The sequence below is a fragment of the Nicotiana tabacum genome, chromosome 18 (assembly GCF_000715075.1).
Source record: "Nicotiana tabacum cultivar K326 chromosome 18, ASM71507v2, whole genome shotgun sequence".
Classification (NCBI taxonomy): domain Eukaryota; kingdom Viridiplantae; phylum Streptophyta; class Magnoliopsida; order Solanales; family Solanaceae; genus Nicotiana; species Nicotiana tabacum.
In genome coordinates, this window is record NC_134097.1 from 34227686 (window position 1) to 34248137 (window position 20452).

Sequence of the window (20452 nt, forward strand, 5' to 3'; positions counted from 1 at the left end):
GTAGTGAAGCACACCTATCAAGAGCAGAATAGGATGGCATATGCATTGTCCAAGGAAGCAACAATGGAAGTTTTTTTGAACAATTCTAGCATACTACCAATTCCTCCGATGTTTACCAATGATATATTTTGGGCAGACATCCTAAGAACGGAATTACTTAGATCTTTTGTGGGTTGTAATATGGATACAATTATGCATAACATTTCGACTGTAGGGGTACTACAATACCCAAACAATGACTCCTCTGTATTTCCCTTTTGTTAACTAGATATATATAATATCCCCCCTTTAACCAAAAGAGAAAAAAATCCAGACATATCAAGAGTTGTCCGAGGATAGCTAACTATCAACCACAAATAATAATAATAGAAATTATATGCTAAGAGGTGAGCCAAACATGGAAAAAAAAGAGAAGCGGCATTACCAATTGTTAACACATAGTGCAGTTATATTAATTAACCATTGGCTGGAAAATAAATAGATAAAAGAAAGGACCACTAACAGTAGTCTTGAGATGAGGAGAACACGTTTTGGCGATGGATGTGTCGTGGCGCGGAATCCAAATGTCAGGAAGATCGACGGATGTGAGGGCTGGACATTGTAGGCTAAGGGTGGCAAACGGGCCAGGCCCGGGCCTAAATGGGCCGGTCCTATGTGGGCCCGGGCTTCGTGGGCCCGGGCTTCGTGGGCCGGTCTTAAACGGTCCTAGGCTTCGTGGGCGAGACCACGAACTAATGGTCCAGGGGCTAAGTGGGTCTGTCCCGAGCCTATGTGGGCCTAAGTGGGTCTGGCCTATTTTTTTAAAAAAAAATTTATCTAAGGCAATTTCTTATAAATTATATAGCTTATATATATATATATATGTGGTGGGGGGGCTAAGTGGGCCTGACTTTTTTTTAATTTTTTTTTTCTAAGGAAATTTCTTGTAAATTATATTATATAGTTGTGACTTAAAATATTTTAATTCAAAATATATTGCCTTAGATAATATACAAGAAATTGCCTTATATAGTATATTGCCTTGTATAAGATGTATATATAGTATAGTATTATAGATATACTAAGTGTATAGTATATAAGCTATATTCGATATAACATTAGCTATATTAAGATGTATATATATATATATATATATATATATATATATATATATATATATATATATATATATATATATATATATATATATATTAAGATGAACTCGATATCAAAGTTGCAAATTAAAGTTTATATTTAATACTTCAAATTAAAGTTCAATGCATTCAACATAATACTTCAAATTAATCTAACAAACTAAAATAGTAAGCATAATGCGTCTATTAATTTTAAAATAACACAAATTGTCTCAAATCAACTTAAAATCTTAAATACGAATGTCTGGAGAACGCGCAAGACAACTATTTATATGCCTCCTTAAATAGCCTGTGCCCTCCAGCTTTGTACGATGAGTGTAGACTCGACCATAATTCTTGCACTTTATTATGTAAACTTCTTCATTTTCTTCTACCACATTAAAGTATTCCAAAATAAATGGGCGCACTCTGGAATCATCGGGCGTGATTTAACTTAAATTAAGAATTTGAGTTTGAGAAATGAGAGATGAGTGAAGACTTGAAGACTTGAATACTTCAATTTGAGTTTGAGAAATGAGAGAGATTGATGATTTTGTGAGAGAAATGAAAAAATGAGGGGGTATTTATAGTTGAAAATAGGAAAAAAGTGTAATTATCAAAAGTTTGGGGTTAAAACAAAGTTGGGGGATGGGGGTTAAATGGCTATTTTAGAAAGCCTAAACGGCTGTTTTTGCATGCCAGCGGTCATTTTTAAATGTTGCAATGGCTAAAATATTTTTGGGATTTTAGCACGGTATAACAACATACCCATATAATTGATAGAAAATAGCCCTAGTTATACATTTGGTCGCTATTTTTTGGTCGCTTTTTACAGGAATTCTAGTAGTGACTTTTTTTCTTCTTCTTTGTTTATATCAATATGTATATTAAAATTTTATTTTCATTCTTTATATATAAATATATTATTTTTTGTATATCAATAATATAAAATTATATGTATAGTTATTGCTGCCTTTATATCAATGTATATCACAATAAAAATATTATATTATTTGTATATCACAGTGTATAGCACATCGGACATGTGTATACCAAAATTGTAACCCGTGTATATCTCTATGTACATCAATGATATCTCATGTATATTATGTGTATCTGTGTATATCCATGAAATTGTGTGCTATATATACCATATACAATGCGATATACACGGGCGTCCATAAAAAATTATGTTGCATACACGATATACAAACTGATATACACAGACGTCCTTAAAAATTTGTGTGTGATATACACTGATGTACACAATATACAACGTGATATACACTGATGTACACAATATCTGCTTTTTTACCTGAAATCAGTCTAAACCACTTCTAATCTTGCTCAAATTTTGTAAATAGCCTCGTTTAGGTATTTTCAACCAATTTCAATCACACCCACTAATTCGATCTAACAAAAAAAAAGAAGAAAAGTAAAGATGAAATATATTTTTTCTCGCTTAGTTTTTGCTTCTGATTTTTTCTGATATGAGATCAATCTTACCTTTTCATCCCACTGATTTTTTTTGTGTGCATAATTTGCAAGAATTTTTGTTAAACTATGAGAGCAAAAGAGAAGAGATAGAATAAGAAATACATGGAGAGAAAGGGGTAGGGACGCCATAATAAGCGTGTAGTTCTTTTTGAGAGAGAATATAAAAGAGAGTAGTTTTTTTAAGATTTGGCTATATAATGCCAAATGTTTGGGGCTATCTTTGCCAAACCTAATATAAAGCTAAAAAATTGCCAATTTATGTTATGTGTTGTTATAGGATGTCAATTTACAAAAAAAAATTTGATTTTTGTTTTTTTTAAAAATAATCGTTGGGCCCGTTTGAGCCCGGTTAGGACCGGTTGAACCGACCCACTTAGCACCCGGTCCCGGTCCTAACGGGCTTATTCAAAGAACCGACCCACTTAGTCGGCCCATCTCCCTTGGTCTCGAGCTTAAACGGTTGGGTCCGTTTAGGCCACTACCCATATGGCCTCGCGGGCCTAACCGGCCCACATGCCAGCCTTATCGTAGGCAATGTTTATTTGCCCCCTCCCGCAACAAATGAAATGCCTTCTCCAACATTCGATAGAAGATTGCCAATCTATCTTGCATCTCTTTGCTTGATACAAAATCTCAGAGTAAATTTATGAGTTATGAATAAAATATGAATACTTTTGAGTTTTCTAAAAGGACGAATGGAACTAATCACTCGATAACTACAAAGCGAAACGTTCTCGATTTTTAATATGAATAAATTAAAAAACTTACCCAAAAAAACGTGAGAGGAACTGATGTCAACTGAATTGACAGGTTTACATTTTTATATTTTTTGAACCTATTTTCTATTTTAATTTATTTTTGAATTTTAAATTTTCAGGTTTAATTAATAAATAAAAAAAACTGCCCTTTGATATTAAGTGTTAATTGAATTAGCAGATTTCAATATTTTCAACCTGAACTCTTTACATTAATTGAATTTGCAATTTTTTAAATTTTATTTTATATTTTAAATTATTTTTGAATCTTCAAATTTATTGTTGAAACAACTCCCCAATTTAAATTGATATTTTTTTAATTTTTTAATTTTTTTATTATAAACTAATTTTAAAATTCAAACTTTCTTGGAGCTTTGTCCTAAAAATGTACACTTGTCATCTTATGGTTATGCTACTTGGTTTAATATGGTGGCTTTGCCTTTTCTTTTATTGTATATAGATAGATTGATTGATGTTCAACTAACAAATTGACAAAAATAAAAGGATCTGTCAATCCAGGGGCGGTCGTTCAATATAGCAAGTAAAACAGCCGCTTTAGGCCCCATATTTATGGGGGCCCCATTTTTTTGTTACACATAATAGATTATATATAAGTTTAAAAAAGAGTCATGTAAAGTGAAAAACTTTGATTTCTTTCTTAAATAAATATAGAGAAGAAAGATTTGCAACAACTATGATTTCAACCAAGGAAATTGCATTTAAAATGAATATAGAAGTCGAATTTCGTAAAAAACGTGTGATATATAGCAAGGCACAACTTGATGAGAATGTTGATAGTGAAATCTCAAAATCTTTCGAAGAGTCCTTTAGAGTTGATTACTTTTATACATAATAGACAAGACTATTTTTTCATTTCAAAATAGAATTGAACAATTCGAAACATATGAAAATATTTTTGGTTTTCTATTTGGCAGTAAAAACTAAGATCACTAGATGTTGGAAATTTGAAAAATATATTGCCTATATCTTGAATGTTCCTTAAGCATAATAATCAATTCGATATTGATGGTCTAAATTTATTTTTTGAATCAAAAGTATTGAGAAAATAGTACAATTAGAAGATAACGGTTTAATTGATATACTTAATCAACTAAAAAGATTTAATTCTTTTCCAAATGCCTAAATTGCTTATTGTATAGTGTTCATAATTCATGTTACTGTTGCTTCAACGGAAATAAGTTTTCAAAATTAAAATTGATGAAATCTTACCTAAGAACAACAATGTCACATGAAAGGTTAAATGAATTAGCTATATTGTCAATTGAGAAATACTTATTAGGAGTTATTGATTAAAAAAAATTATTAGTAACTTTGTATCTAAGAAAAGCTAAAAAAATAAACTTTTAAATAAATAATTAAAAAGTTAAGGCCCCTCGTAAAGTTTGGCTTTAGGCCACAAAATTTATCCGGCTCCGCTCGTCAATCAAAAATAATATTTATCCCTCGCGAAATTCTACCTGAAAAAATTACCTAAAAAAGGTCAAAAATGTTATGAAATAAAAGCAATTTAGTAAAACATGAACAAGAAATAAAGACAATTTAGTAAAACATGAACAAGAAAGAGATAGAGAGAAAGGAAGAAATTTTCTTCTTCAATTGTGTATTTTTCTATCTATTACAAGGCCTTTATATAGGCATGAAAAGTGAAGAAAATATGTCATGGAATATGTCATTGAACATTTGAGAGAAAGATCATGGAGGAAGAGTAGACGTCCACCATATTTTGATTTTTATCATAACACTCCCCCTTGGATGTCGATAAATAATGTGCCTCGTTAAAACCTTATTAGGAAAAAACCCTATGGAAAAAAATCCTAATGAAGGAAAAAGAGTACACATATTTAGAAATACGCCTTTTGGTTGCGTCGTTAAAAACCTTGCAAGGAAAACCCAATGGGACAAAACCTTGTAAGGGAAAAAGAGTACAACGCGTATTAACTCCCCCTGATGAGATCATCAGTTCACATCGTTGAGCCTTCGTATCCCAATCTTGTACACTAGTTTCTTGAAGGTTGACGCCGGTAGATATTTGGTAAACAAATCAGCCATATTATTACTTGAACGGATCCGTTGCACATTAATATCACAATTCTTTTGAAGATCATGTGTGAATAATAATTTAGGTGAAATGTGCTTTGTCCCAACTCCTTTATGAATCCTCCCTTTAATTGGGCTATGCATGTTGTATTTTCTTCATACAAAACTGTGGGTAGTTTATCACACTTCAAACCACATTTGTCTCGAATAAGATGTATAGTAGACCTCAACCATACACATTCTCGACTTGCTTCATGAATAGCTATTATCTCAGCATGATTAGAAGAAGTAGCCATGATTGATTGCTTAGTCGATCGCCAAGATATGACAGTGTCACACATGTAAACACATAACATATTTGAGATCAAGCCTTGTGTTTGTCAGATAAATACTCCACATCGACATAACCAACAAGATCAGTATTGCAATCATTGCCATAAAATAAGCCCACATCGGTAATCCCCCTTAGATAACGCAATATGTGCTTGATTTTATTCCAATTTCTCCTTGAGCTGAACTATATCTTGCTAAGACATTAACTGAAAAAGTTATGTCATGCCTTGTAGTGTTAGCAAGATATATTAGCGCACCAATTGCATTAAGATATGGTACTTTAGGACCAAGAAGCTCTTCATTATTTTCATGAGGTCGGAGTGGATCTTTATTTATATCGAGTAATCTCACAACCATCGGGGTACTTAATGGATGTGCTTTATCCACATAGAAGCTCTTTAAAATCTTTTTAGTGTATGCTGATTGAAGGACAAAAATTCTATCTTTCATATATTCAATTTGTAGACCAAGACAAAATTTTGTCTTTCCAAGATCTTTCATTTCAAATTCTTTCTTTAAACAGTCTACTGCTTTAGGAAGCTCTCCGGGAGTTCTAATGATATTTGAATCATCAACATACATGGCGATTATAACAAATTCAAATCCATATCCTTTTATAAGGACACAAGGACAAATTGAATTATTCTTATACCCTTCTTTCAACAAGTATTCTCTCGGGCGATTATTCCACATGAGCCCTGATTGTTTCAATCTGTATAAGGATTTTTGAAGCATTATTTAATAAATTTCTTGGAAACCTTAATATGCTCCAAGACAATTTAAATCTTTCAACGATATCCACTATACGCATATCAAGTTTTTCATATATTGCCAGATTAAAACCTGAAGTGACTATATCTACTATAAGAGAACATGTCTCCATATAATCAATGTGAGGATATTTACTAATTTTCTTGTGCCACAAGTCGTCTTTATGTCTATCGACTTGAACCTTTCGCACAAGAACACATTTATACCTCAATTGACTTTATACTTTTAGGTGTTGGACTATCCGTCCAACTTTACATTTTTCAAGTGAAGTCAATTTCATTGCGTATTTTTTATTTGGCCAATCTTTTATCTATCCAAATTTCATGATAGATTTGAGCTCAAGATCCTCGTCAATATTAATAATATTGAGCGCTGCATTATGTTAAAAGTATCGTCGACGATCATTTTATATCGGTTCAATTATTACACAATAAAGACATAACTTATTGAGATCTCTTTATCTCATTATTTTCAGGTACCTGAGCCTCTCACATGAGGTCTTACGAAGTGTTATGTCGTGGTGCTCTTCTAGAGCACTTGCCTCCTTATTATGACCATTTTGCCCCTCTCCTTCTTCAAGGAGTTTTATCTTTGGAACCGATTGGTCTGTTATACTTCATGCGTGCCATAGACTCTGTCCCTCATGGACTTTATTCTATTTGGAGCATTAGCAGCTGAAATATGACATTTAGCTTTGGGTCAGCAAATGCGTCTGGATCACTTGAACTTCAAGTTTATATTTTCTTGTACGAGGATCTATATGTATTCATAATAATTCATTTCACGTATCACTTTCTCAGCTGCCCATTTTCTCCCCCTAATGTTGGAATCACCAACACATTTCCCAACCATCTTTGGGAACTCATCTTTGTGCATTTTGGTGGCATAATTAAATCATATAGCACATCCATATTTCTATATAGAAATTATTTGGTTCCTGACCCTGAATCGATTGTGATGGGGAAATTTTTTTATAACTTGGCTAGATGCGTACAAGTGATGCTGTATATTAAATAATAAATCTCATACCAAATTTCGTTTTTGGGAGTTATGTTCTCATAACCAATGATTTAGCTTTAATTGGAGGCATACAATTTCTGCTAAACCAACTTGGATTTAAACCAGTATTATTAAGATAAATCATCATAATTTATATTCTGGAATTGTGCTCTAATAATTTGAGCAAGCAATCTTGCAAAAACCAAACTGCAAGTTGATAACAAATGCACATGTGACCATAAATAGATGCATCTATTAAAATCATATTATAGTAAACAGTCCACATGGCAGGTGACTGGGCCCATATATATATCACCTTTTATTCCTTCCAGAAATCAAAGGATTCAATCCCAACCTTTAACTGGTATATCATGAGAATAAGCAGCACAAGAGAATTCTTGAAGAATCTTCTATTCTTCAATATGTGTCAATGTAATTCTTAATTAATTTTTCGCATCATAATTGAATCGATATGGTCAACCGGTCATGCCAATTAATATTTATTTTAGTAAATCTCTAGTTTACTTCTGACATATGATTCCAGCATCATGCTTATATTTGTGTAGTACAAATAGAAAGAAGATCGGGTAACCTTTCATATTTACCTGGTATGATTATAGAAATATGAAGATATTCAATCTTCCTTTCATTTATAGTCTCAATATGCCAATCACTTTGACTTATATATTTGAAACTCAAAAAGTTTCTTTTGAGACTTTATAATATCAATGTCATGAATAAGTTTATTCATCCGGGTAGTAACAAATTAGTTTTTTCGGAGTTCTTAACAACTTTTGTACTACAAGATCTTTTATCATACCATTCATATGGCAAATGTCTCCTTCACGGAGAAAATTATATCATAATAAATTGTCATGGTCAAAATCATTATAAGCAAAATCATTTCTTGCTTTAATTTTGCCTTTAATAACTTTTATAAAACATGACAAAATAATATTTGGCATATCACATGTACGCGACCAATGACATATTCATGTAACCACACAATAATATTTAACCTCTTTATGTTACTCAAACCTTCCTTAGAGGTGAGTTGTGTGGTATTCATATAATCATGAATTACATGTCTTTATTCATTGCTTTTATCACATATTGCCACATTCAACTTTAGGAATGAGTTTTCATTCTCAATGCTTATCATAAGTCACATTCTCTTCAAGGAATGGATCATAATCAGCGACGTGCTTTATTATTTTCATACCAATTTGATGGTAAGCATTGCTTTCACATTTTCAAGGACTATTTTGAGAACCCTTATTGTTCTCCTTTTATAATCATAGTGATGATTATTATTATTTTGATATTTGGAATGCCCACGTTCATTGTTCAACCACTTGTCTTCATTGAAACTTATTATGCATTGGTATCACATTCACTTCAAGAATGGAGCAAATCAAGTGGGACAATTTTCATGTCTTTTCATGAAAAATATATTATTTTTCTTTAGTCATCATTATATCATCAATATGGTACATTGGGACCCAAACCCAATGTCTTACCAATATAAAGGCATGTTAGGCCATAATAAATTGGGACTCAAACCCAACTCTTATCATTATGGAACATCAGGACTTGATCCCGATGTCTTATCCTCAAGTAATGACATAATAGGCTAAACAATATTGAGATTCATTCTCAAGCCTTAATTTCAATCACATGCCAAGAAAGTTATACACAACTAATTTGCAACTTAACAAATCAAATTTGCTTTCTTAAATAAGTGTACAAATCTCAAATCAGCGTAAAACTTTATTAATTATTTGTAGCATCTATATGAAATACAACTGTTTGTAGTCAGAATATTTCTTCTAAATTCTATTAGAGTTTAAAAGGATCATAAATCATTGTCATAATATTTATTGAGCCTCTCTCACAAATATTGTTGTTTTCGGGGTATACCCTACCTATTGGATTTGATTTAACGCCATGACTTCCCTTCACTCAATTCAACCAAGCAATTAGTGAATAAATTTATCAAAAGTATATCATATAGGTAACAACACGTATATAGTACTAATACATAAATTCAACATTTATATTACCTGAAAAGTGACATTATAGGTAACAACTTACCAGTTGTAGCTTGTGCATCATTCATATAAAATACTTGAAAATGGTAAGTCAGTAGCAAACATCAAGTAGGTTATGGATACTCAAAAATACCTCTTCTAGTAGTCATACTAATCATTGTTTGCTTTCAAATGATACGACATAAATTATGAAGTATATTTTCTCAATAGCTGGTTTGTTTTCCAAACTTCAAAGAAGTAATTAATCAACCTAGATAAGGATGTGAAGTATTTCTTGTTTTCTTCAAGATGATTTATGCTTTTAATCAGTATGACCTATTTTATTTTATTTTTATCACTTTTTTTTGGTACTATATGCAAGTGTAAAAATCCAAAAGGAAAAAAAATATTCATCCAAGTAAAAGAAAATGTTTAAAGCGGCAGGACAGATTGAAGATAGTTAACACATAAATATGCATAGGACAATTTATATAAAATATCCTTGGTTACCATGACATGCATCATATCAACAATTAACTGCTACTATGATTTTCACATATAGAACTTCGAAAATTTTATTCCATTCATGTGATATAAAAGATGTAATATTAATATGTGCTTATGCAATATAGGTGTAGTATGAAGTTGTGTGCATATGAGATTTTAGAGGAATGACAAGTATAAGATAATCATACCTTCTTACATTTCATTATTTACCATATGTAGTTTCTCTTTACATTTAACCATATGATGATATGTATAGCTTCTAATTGTAATCTTTCCGGATGTAGGAAATTTTTTGTAGATATATATACAATTGGTTAGAGACTCGTGCTGATAACGTGTTATGAAATAAAATCAATTTAGTAAAACATAAACAAGAAATAAAGACAATTTAGTAAAACATGAACAAGAAAGAGATAGAGAGAAAGGAAGAAATTTTCTTCTTCAATTGTGTATTTTTCTATCTATTACAAGGCCTTTATATAGGCATGAAAAGTGAAGAAAATATGTCATGGAATATGTCATTGAACATTTGAGAGAAAGATCATGGAGGAAGAGTAGACATCCACCATATTTTGATTTTTATCGTAACAAAAAAAATATTATGGGAGATGGGAATTAAGACACCACGTCCCACGTGCTGTTCCCTGTATCCGAGTCTTCCGACAATTACTTTAAAAGTTGATCCAAACACAAAAGCAACCACGATTTTTAAAAACAAATATTTATTTAAATATTTTTCTTCAACCAAGATTTTATTAAAAATATTTTTATCTCTCATGCAAAGTACAGGTAAGGTTTGCATACATCTAATCATTTACAAATTCCACTCATAAATCATATTGTGGATATTATTGTTGTTGTTGATTTTTAAAAATAAATAAATAAAAAGTGTAAATTTTATGTGTTACCAGAGTAAAAAAAAAAAAAAAATAATATACTAAGAGCCCGTTTGAACATACAAAATTTTTTCTTTTTCAATTTTTTTTTGAAAACAATGTTTGATTATAAATATCTTACCAATTTTTTCAATTTCACTTGAAAATGCATTTTCAAATTTGAAAAATTAGTTCTTACCAATTTTTCGATTGAAAATAAGAATTTGCAGAGGACCTATTACAGAGGAGAAGCCCAGATGCTCCAGTAAGGAGGTGTGAGCGACTGGTTGTGGAGGGCACGAGAAGAGGTAGATGGCGGCCTAAGAAGTATTGGGGAGAAGTGATCAGGCAGGATATGGCGAGGCTTCAGATTTCCGAGGACATGACACTTGATAGGAAGTTATGGAGGTCGAGTATTACGGTTGTAGGCTAGGAGGTAGCTGAGTCTTGCGTTACCTTGTACTGTTATGAGCCCAGTCTGGTAGGGTTTTTGTCTGAAATAGCTAGGGGCGTTGCCGTGTCTTACTATTTTCTCTTTTCAGTGCAGGACCTATTTACTAGCCATCATTTTTGTTTTGCATTTTTCCTTCTGCATTTTATGTTCTTATTTTTCCTATGATCTCTGTGGTGAAACTAATATTCTCTCCTTTTTGTTTTTCTTATTATCTTGAGCCGAGGGTCTTCCGAAAACAGCCTCTCTACTCCTTTGGGGCGGGGGTAAGATCTGCGTACATACTACCCTTCCCATACCCCACTTGTGAGATTTTACCGGTTTGTTATTGTTGTTGTTGTAGATTTACCCTATACTTTTAAATTTTTTAAATAATCCCATCAGTTATTAACCTACAACTACCATATGTTTCCCCTCAACAATCAAATGAAGCTACTGTAGCGGATAATGAACCCTTTTCTTGTGACGACTACCCTGTTGGTACTAGGCCTGTGAATATGAATACAAGTACTGGTAATAGCAGTGGGAAGCGGATTATGTTAGAAAATGTAATATTAATTTTGCATCTTCTGTATATTGTAGTAAAGCAGAATATAATAATAGTTAAACAATAGCATGTTTGATTGTTATTTTAAGTAGGATAATCAAATTGGGGTGATTTTGATATTTTTTACAAGTTATGGAGTATAAATCATGTTTCATGATTTTGTAAAAAAAAGACATCCAACTATATTGCAAAAATTATAACCAAAACATAATTCATCTTCAATTCAAATTTTAGTGAAATTTTAAATTTGTTTTTTTTTTTTTGGAATTCATGTCCAAACCCTACTAATTTCCACTGATATCAAGATTCTTCCAAGTAAGAGTACTCATAGCAAGAGAACACAAAAATTGAAAGGTGGAAAGTCATTTGGTGAAAAACCAAAGGATTTCCCCAGCGAAGAAAAGTTAGCCCAAAAAAGAAAAGAGAAAAATGAGGCAAAAACAGAGTATTGGGATTTTATTCAAGGGTGGTTGCCCCTCTCTGTTTAGCCAATGATTTTCCTTTTCCACTTAAAAAAAAAATAAATCAACAGCCCTTGAATTCATGGAAATATGTAGTATACTATACAGTCTATACTTCAGCATCAACAACAACAACCAGATCTCTGCTTTCTGTCTCCTTTTCTGTGATTTTAATTAATTCCTCCTTTTTGATACATAAAACAGTAGAGGCAATGATGATGATATTTTCTTATGATTCTGGGCTAACTGGGGCGGGCATAGAGACTATCCGACCCGTATCTTGGCCTGGCGAATCACCGGACGGCGGCGATCCGAAGGTTTTTACTTTGCATGCAACCTGTGATTTTGCAGCCATGGCGCGGTTGCCTCTCTTTTGCCCGATCTCTCTTTGCAGATCTGAGCCTCTTAAGTACTGTGAAATAGATCTAAAACTTCTTCTTCTTTGAATTCCAACTACTTTTTGCCTCCATCAAACCAAAAGAATGAAGATTTTGAGAAAGATTTGAGTTTCTGTGGTATGGTTAATTACTTTAAAATCAAAAGCATTTTCTCCACTATGACTCTATGTAAGAAAAATTATTTTCTAAATAATTTCATTATGTCAAACATGTGTTTCTTAGGACATGCAAAACCAAAATATTCCCATTCATGATTGAACACAGCAGAGAAAACCAAAAGCTCAGAGACAAAGAATGAGGGTTGGAGAGAGTAGAGGGAAGCTCAAGGGTAGCTGCTCCTCTCTACAATTCCTGTGATTTCATTCCTGCAGTAAACTATATCCGAACGACCACTCCCAGAAAGAGAATCAATAGTAATAATAATTATAATTGTAGCAAAAACCTGAGGCTGTGATTGTGATTTTTTCTTCTGTCTCTGAGCAACTTGATTAGGGCAGGAGAATAATCGGAACCGTAACTTGGCGGGGCAACTCGGACGGTGATGACTTGCAACCGGCGTTTACAGCCATGGCGGTGTCTCCAATCTCTTCCCTTATTATCATTATTACAGATGTGAGCCTCAATTGGAAGGTTATTTTCTTAAGTTCAAACTTACAGGCTCTTTTCCGTTAAATTTTGAAATTCGCAGGTGAAAAGCCCACGAGAATTTCCCCTAAAAAATGCAAAAAGGTTAGCCTAGAAAGAAATGAGTCAAAACAGAGAGTATTGGGACTTTCATTAGAAGGGTGGTTGCCCCTCTCTGTTCCGCCATTGATTTTCCTCCATTTTCAGAACAAACCAACAGCCCTTGTTTATGACAAAAGCAGAAGCAGACAGGATTTAAGTGCGCGTTTGGACATAAGAATTTGAAATTCCTGAAAAAAGTAAAATCCTTTTCAGTGTAATCTGTATTTACTTTTTGTGTTTGTGTGTGTGTTTATGTTGCTAATGGAAGTTACATAAAGAGGCAGTGATGATGATGTTTCTTGTATCTGGGCTAACCGATTTGGGCATAGAGATGAGCCACCCGTATCTTGGTGTGGCAACCCGGTATGGCCTGTGATTGAGGTTTCTGTCTTTCACTTGCAACTGGTGTTTTGCAGCCATGGCGTAGCTGGCTTCTCTTTGCCTTATCATAACACATCTGAGCCCCATTTGCTGAAAAGAAAAAAAAAAGATAATCTTTTCTATTATTTGGATTAACAGGAAAATAGGAAGGGAAGCTTTGGAGCAATGGTAAAGTTATTTTCATGTGACTAGCGGTGGCAAAATGGTTAAAAGAAAACAATTATCCATCATATTATCCATTAAAAAATGAGTTGGATAATGAACTTTTTAAAAATAGGTCAAATATGGATAAGAACCATATTATCCACTTAGAAAATGGATAATCAATGGATAACTAATGGGCTTAACTTTTACATTTGTAAAGCCTCAAATCGTGGGTTTCTCAAGTTCGGGAGACTTGGAATTCTCCCAAAAATGATCATATTCAAGAAGCCATGGATAATATGAATATCCATATTATCCGCCGATTAACCCGTTTTTATCCATATTAGATTAGATATGGGTCGGGTCGGATAATTTATCCGTATTTTGCATTATCCATTTTTCGACCCATCCATATACGACCTGACCCACCCGTTTGCCACCCCTACGTGTGACCTAGCCACCCCTACGTGTGACCTATAGGTCACGGTTTTGAGCTATGAAAGTAGCTACTAATGCTTAATTAGGGTATGCTGTTTACATCACACCCCTTGAGTGTGACCCTTTGCCGGATCCCGCGTGAACGCGGGATGCCTTGTGCATCGGGTTGCCCTTGCATTAACAAGAAAATAGCAAAAAACGCATTAGTTTAATCTGAGGTTGCGGTGAAGGCAAAGAGGTGTAGGGAATTTCATTGGGTGGTTTTGCTGCCTCTCTGTCAATTCTCCGCCGCCAATGATCACTCAAATGTCCGACTGCAAAACCACCCGATGGGTGAACCGTGAAAATACGTATTACTCCCCCTGTTTCAATTTATGCGACGCGATGAGGCTAGTAAGATTTTATTCTTCTATGGAAGATCAACCAGACATATAAATCTATTGAGCTGGGAAAAATTGTAATCTTGGCGTGGCAGCTCAGATAGGTCTGTGAGATAATGGAGAAAAATCCAAATGTTTTGTGTGTTTTTCTCCTGTTTCATAAGATTAACTGATGTTTGCAGCCATGGTGGTCTTTTTCCAAAGCTTTTTGTTGTCTGAGCAAAGGCAAATCTGAGCCTACCCCATTGTCTGGATTAAACGTGCTGGGATGATAAATACTACTACCCCATTGTCTGGATTAAACGTGCTGGGATGATAAATACTACTTCTAGGGTGGCTTAAAGAAATGAGGCAAAACAGATGGGATTTTCTTTAAAGGGTGGTTGCCCCTCTCTGTTTTGCTGTTGATTTTCTCTATATTCAGAAAATACCAACAGCTCTTGTCATGGAAAAAGAAGAAACAAGAACTGGAAATATAATTAAACAATACTGCTCTTCCCAAACTAGCCTGAGCCAGGGGTCTCTTGGAAATAGCGTCTCTACCTGCACAAGGTTTTTGTTGTTGTTGTTGCTCTCCTCACGCTACTACATATCTGTGTTTCCTCTGGTGTGGTGTGTTGTTTTTTTGGTGTTGATGGGAGGTACAAAGGGAGGCTGTGATGATGATGTTTCTATATCTGGGCTAACGAATTAGGCTCGGAGATTATCCAGCCCGTGTCTTGGCTTGGCAACCCAACATGGCTTGTGACTGAGACTTCTTTCTCTCACATGCAATCGGTGTTTGCAGCCACGGCGTGGTTGGCTTCTCTTTAGCTCTATCTTAACACGCATCTGAGCCTTTTTCTTTATTTGGTATGATAATGACATGGTTGAGCTTAAATGGAGGAACATGGTTAGTGACGATTCATATAGCTGACCCCAACTTGTATGGGACAGAGGCATAGCTGTAGTTGTTGTTGTTGTACATCCGAGCCCTTAAAACGTAGCCTGAAGTCGTCCTATTTGTGAAAATCTTGCTTTCCTTTCTGGGCTATGTTCAATCACGTTATTGTGAAGTTACTCAAACCTGCATCTTGGCAGGGTGACCCAGTATGGCTTTATGTAGCAAACTGGTGTCTGCAGCCATAGCGTCATCGCATTCTCTTTTGTTTTGTTTGGAAATCGCCTTCTCCGGCAAGCCCATGATTTCTCTTTTGGTTGCCAATAGCCATCTTCACATTTTTCTCTCAATTCACATTGTGCGTGTGTTGTATTTTTTCCTGTTGATGATGTTGTCCTCCAGTGTGTTTCTGTTTTCAACAATTTCAAAATTCAAAAATCCTCATAATTTTCTGAGACCTGCATTCCACACATTTTGCATCAATTTTTTGCTCAATCTTCCAATTTCGAATCAAAGAATGAGCAAAATAGGGAAATGAGATTTTTATGTACGATTTTTTCCTCCCCATCTTTCAATGAGGACCAAATTTCAAATCTCTCTTTCGACATACAGCAGATGAGTTTTGCAATTTTTTTAATTCTGTGAATCCAAATTAAAAAGGGAATTGTTCAAAAACCAAATTTGGGCTATAATTTTGTCTTTGCTCCCATATCAGAAAGCGAGTCTCATCTCCAATATCAATGTTCCTTGTGATTTTATAAGTTAACGTGTCTTCATGTTTGCTTCCTACGATAATACCTCGAATTTATGAAGATCCATTTTGAATCATGCAGTAGCTGCTGTCCGTAACTTTATATGTTTACACCATTGGTGCTCCTTAGTGCATAACTGCTATGTTGTTGTGCTTTTCTGCCTTGGTGTTGAGATTCTTCCTTGTATGCACTTGTGGCTAATTTAAACAGTATTTGCTAGAGTTCATGTAAAAGGGATGTGATAATACTTATTGCACTTTCTTTTTATTACTAATCAGGAATGACCTAATCCGTATTTGGCTTGGCAACACGGTCTGGATTGTGATTGAGATCGCTCTTGCATGCAACCAGTGTTTTGCAGCCATGGCATGGTGGGCTTCCCTTTTTCCATTGATTTTCCTACGTTATCAAAAAAACCAACAGCCTTTTTTATGGAGAAAACAGAAGCAGTAAAAACTGGAAAACGAAAAAGGATTTTTAAGTTATATAACATCTGTCCTGTTTTTTGTGTTGTTGGTGGAAACAGATGCAGTGATGATGATGTTTTGTATATCTGTGCTAACTGATTCGTGCATGGAGATGACCTGACCAGTATCTCGGCATGGCAACCCGGTATGGCCTCTGATTGAGCTCTATTTGCATGCAACTGGTGTTCTGCTGCCATTGCGTGGTGGCCTTCCCTTTTGCCTTCTTCTAGTATGGATCTGAGCCTCAATATACTTCAGAAAAAGAACCTTTTTCTTGGTTCAAGGGGTGTGATTGAGCCTTCGGCCTTCAGGTTACATATTAGAAGAAAAAGCATTTTGCATCCTTAAATGCCTGTTGTTGAAGTTGTTCCTCTGCTAACTGTGTTTTCAACACATCGAAACCGTGATAACAACTGATAATGCTTCAATCCCGAACTTGGTGGGAAAATTTCTTTCAACTTCTGGAATAAAACTCGGGTCTCTTGAGTGAGAGCCAGATATCCTAGCTGATTGGACTACAACGGCAAAACGAGGACATAATACAGAACTGAAAAGGCTGTGGTGATAATTCCTGTACACAAGGAATTGAGGATTGAGTTGAAGAGGCTCGCCTTTTGGCGGGGCAACCCGATTTTGAAGGTGCCTTAAGGCCCAGATGCGGCTTGGGTTGCAGCCATGGCAGTCTGCTCATTGCCCTATCATTATACACATCTGAGCCGCCTTCTTATTTTAGATGATGTTAACCTTCTTGGCTCTAGGATACAGTGGTAAATGGAGCATTTGAAGCATTGTATGAAACAGATCCTGTTTACGTTAAGCTGCAAATGCGTTTGTACACTTGAAAACAAATGCGTTTGTACACTTGAAAAAGTATGGTTCATAGTATGGCTCATCTGAGAAGGACTAAACTGGCTTGGAGTTGACCAACACGTTATTGAAATTGGAAGTTCTCTGCGGTGCCACAGAAGTGATGAACGTATCATTTAAACAACTTTGAATTTCTTTCTTATTGTCCGGGCAATGTTATTCCCCTTAATTGTGATAGATATTCTATATAGATATGACTTATGAGGCTGCAGAGGGATGAGAAGCTTCTAAGGTGATAGAACACCCTTTTGTATGTTTCTACATGCCTGCTCCCGTTGATTATAACTTGGGACAGAAAAATTATATAGTACTTGTTAGAACTATCGTTTTACCTGCTTTTCTATTTTGTTAAATTGAGATCCATCCACAGGCTGTAGTATTTCTTTTAATCAGGTCTACGATTTAACAGTACAAGTTGCTTGGCTGGCCAATCTGTATGATAACGTATTTGCAGCGATCGCACTGTCTGTCTTCCTTTGCCTGATCAAATGGGGGATCTAAGCATTACCCACTTGAAATCATTTGCTCTGGGTGTCTGTATGTTCAGCTTTTATGCTTTATGAAAGAGATCATGAGGACAAAAGATAAGACTGTAGTATACTGATCAATATGGTATTGCTTAGCCATGCCCAATTGCCCCTGCTTGTTCCACAAGTCAGGGACAACAGAAGAACTTGTCTTCGGAATTTCTTATGACGTGCAGCTAGGTCATATCCGATGGATAAAACGAGGTTTACTTGAATGACTCTCTTCATTTGAGAAGCTTTGCTGTGTTTTCTCTTAAATATCTCTTTTTGAAGGAAATGGATGTACCAATAGGGAGCCTAAGAAAGGGATTTGACCCCTCCAATTCGTTAGGAAATCGACCATAAATCAATTCCCTTTCTATTTGGAGTATTGACTACACCCCAATTTTGACTTCTGAGCTTCATGTTACTCTTCAAGTGACATGTCAGGTCCAGTGCATCAACCCCACCATTCGTTGGAAAGAAATGAGTCTGAAATCATGTTAATGCACGTGATGAATACTTTGAGGAACCTTAATCTCAAGCCGCTAAAAGCATGTGGAAGCCATGTTTTTTTTTTTGGTTTTTGGTGGCCCACGGACCAACTTACGCACACCTTGACTAATTTGGCGGGTACTTGTTATCTCCCACCATGCGTGTAATGCTGCCCATCAATGCTTAGAATAGATAAGAAGAAACCACCTAGTTACTTGTCTTTGTTGCGATTTGAATCCTGATTTCTCATGCTTTTCCCAGCTTCATTTGACCGCTATGACACGCCCTTCTGTGCATATTTATGTTTTGGATGCTTTGCACCCTTGAGGCCATGTTTATATATTTTGTCCAATATCATGCGTAGCATTCAATCTAGTAGATAACAATTTTGCCTTGTTGGGGTAGAGGGGGTGTGGTTATGGATTTGATGACCTGCATGAACAGATATAGTCAACTTAGTCTCTAGTTCACAACTGTTTGTTGAATCAGAGCAGGAGTAACGAGTCATCAGAGGTCTTATTGTCACATGGTTGTTGCTTCTCTGCAGAGCAAACAAAGTCAATAGCCCATCCAATGACAATTTTAGTTTTAATCCCCCCATTGTGGATTGATTTAACTGTTCACTGGTAGGTCCACTATTATTGATGTATTTGTTGTGTTTATGCAGGGCTCTTCGTGAAGGTTTCACTCCTCATAAACCCATCCCGCAATTCTCTAAATTGAAGCCATCCTTCTTCTACTGACTTGTGATATCTTGACGAGCATTTTCCTTGATTTCTAGTAAAGTTTGGCATTTGCGGTTACTGGTATTGAAAGTTGCTTTAAGCAGTGTTCAGGCATTTACAACAACCAATTTTATCAGGGAAAAAGCAAATGGAGGTTACAGTACCGGATTTTTCTTGTGCTCTTATATTTGGGATTTGTTGCAAGTCTTCTACTAGATTAAATTCTCGTGCTCCAGGTGGTTCAAACTTAAGTTTCTGATTATTCAACGAGATGCTATTTGTGGTGTCTTTCCATGGGTTTCAAGTAAGCTTCAACACAGCTTGGAGAAGAAATGAGATTTTGACAAGATTGCTTGCCTCTTTCTGCTATGTTTATTTCCTTTTCTGAGCAGAAGAACCAACAAGCCCTCTTTTAGCTGTAAGCTGTGATAATTTCTAATCTTCAATCCACTAAAACCCCAGGGAAGGCTGTGATCATCTTTCTTTTCTTGTTTTCAGTTTCTCCATGCTAACTTGTTTAGGACTAAGTTGTAGTTGTATATTCTGAGAAAGTTCTTAGTGAGAAGAGCGAAGCTAAATCTTATTTGTTTACTGGCGATTGCACCCAGTGATATGTGTTGAAATTGTTTAGTGTGTCTAAGTTATTTTTTTTTTCTCGTTCCATAATTTTAAGTGATTGGGTTTCGTTTGGCTTACGGCTATATATATCTCTGCAGATACGTTCTTACACCTTGCACTTCGATGTTAGTTGGCTCGTTTCTGCTGTTAATCATAAAGAAATTTTAATGTTTTATGCCATTTTCCCATTGTTTGTTTGTTCATGTTTAGTTTTGGTTTCTGCTGTTTACTCTTCCACTGTGTAAAATTTCTTTGTTACTTCTGGTTGTATCTGAATTT

At 34.9% G+C, this 20452-nt stretch overlaps 1 long non-coding RNA gene across 9 annotated transcripts; it reads left to right on the forward strand.

Annotated features, from left to right (window-relative positions):
- Positions 1-12195: 12195 nt before the first annotated feature.
- LOC107792124 (uncharacterized) lies at positions 12196-20178 on the forward strand. 9 transcript variants are annotated; one of them, XR_012702000.1, is made up of 5 exons: positions 12196-12911; positions 13287-15755; positions 16774-16866; positions 17022-17107; positions 19498-20178. It is a non-coding gene; the product is annotated as an uncharacterized LOC107792124 (long non-coding RNA). The 9 variants fall into 9 exon arrangements; XR_012701996.1 differs by having other exon boundaries at positions 12203-13523; positions 13626-15755; XR_012701997.1 differs by having other exon boundaries at positions 12203-13406; positions 13483-15755.
- Positions 20179-20452: the final 274 nt, after the last annotated feature.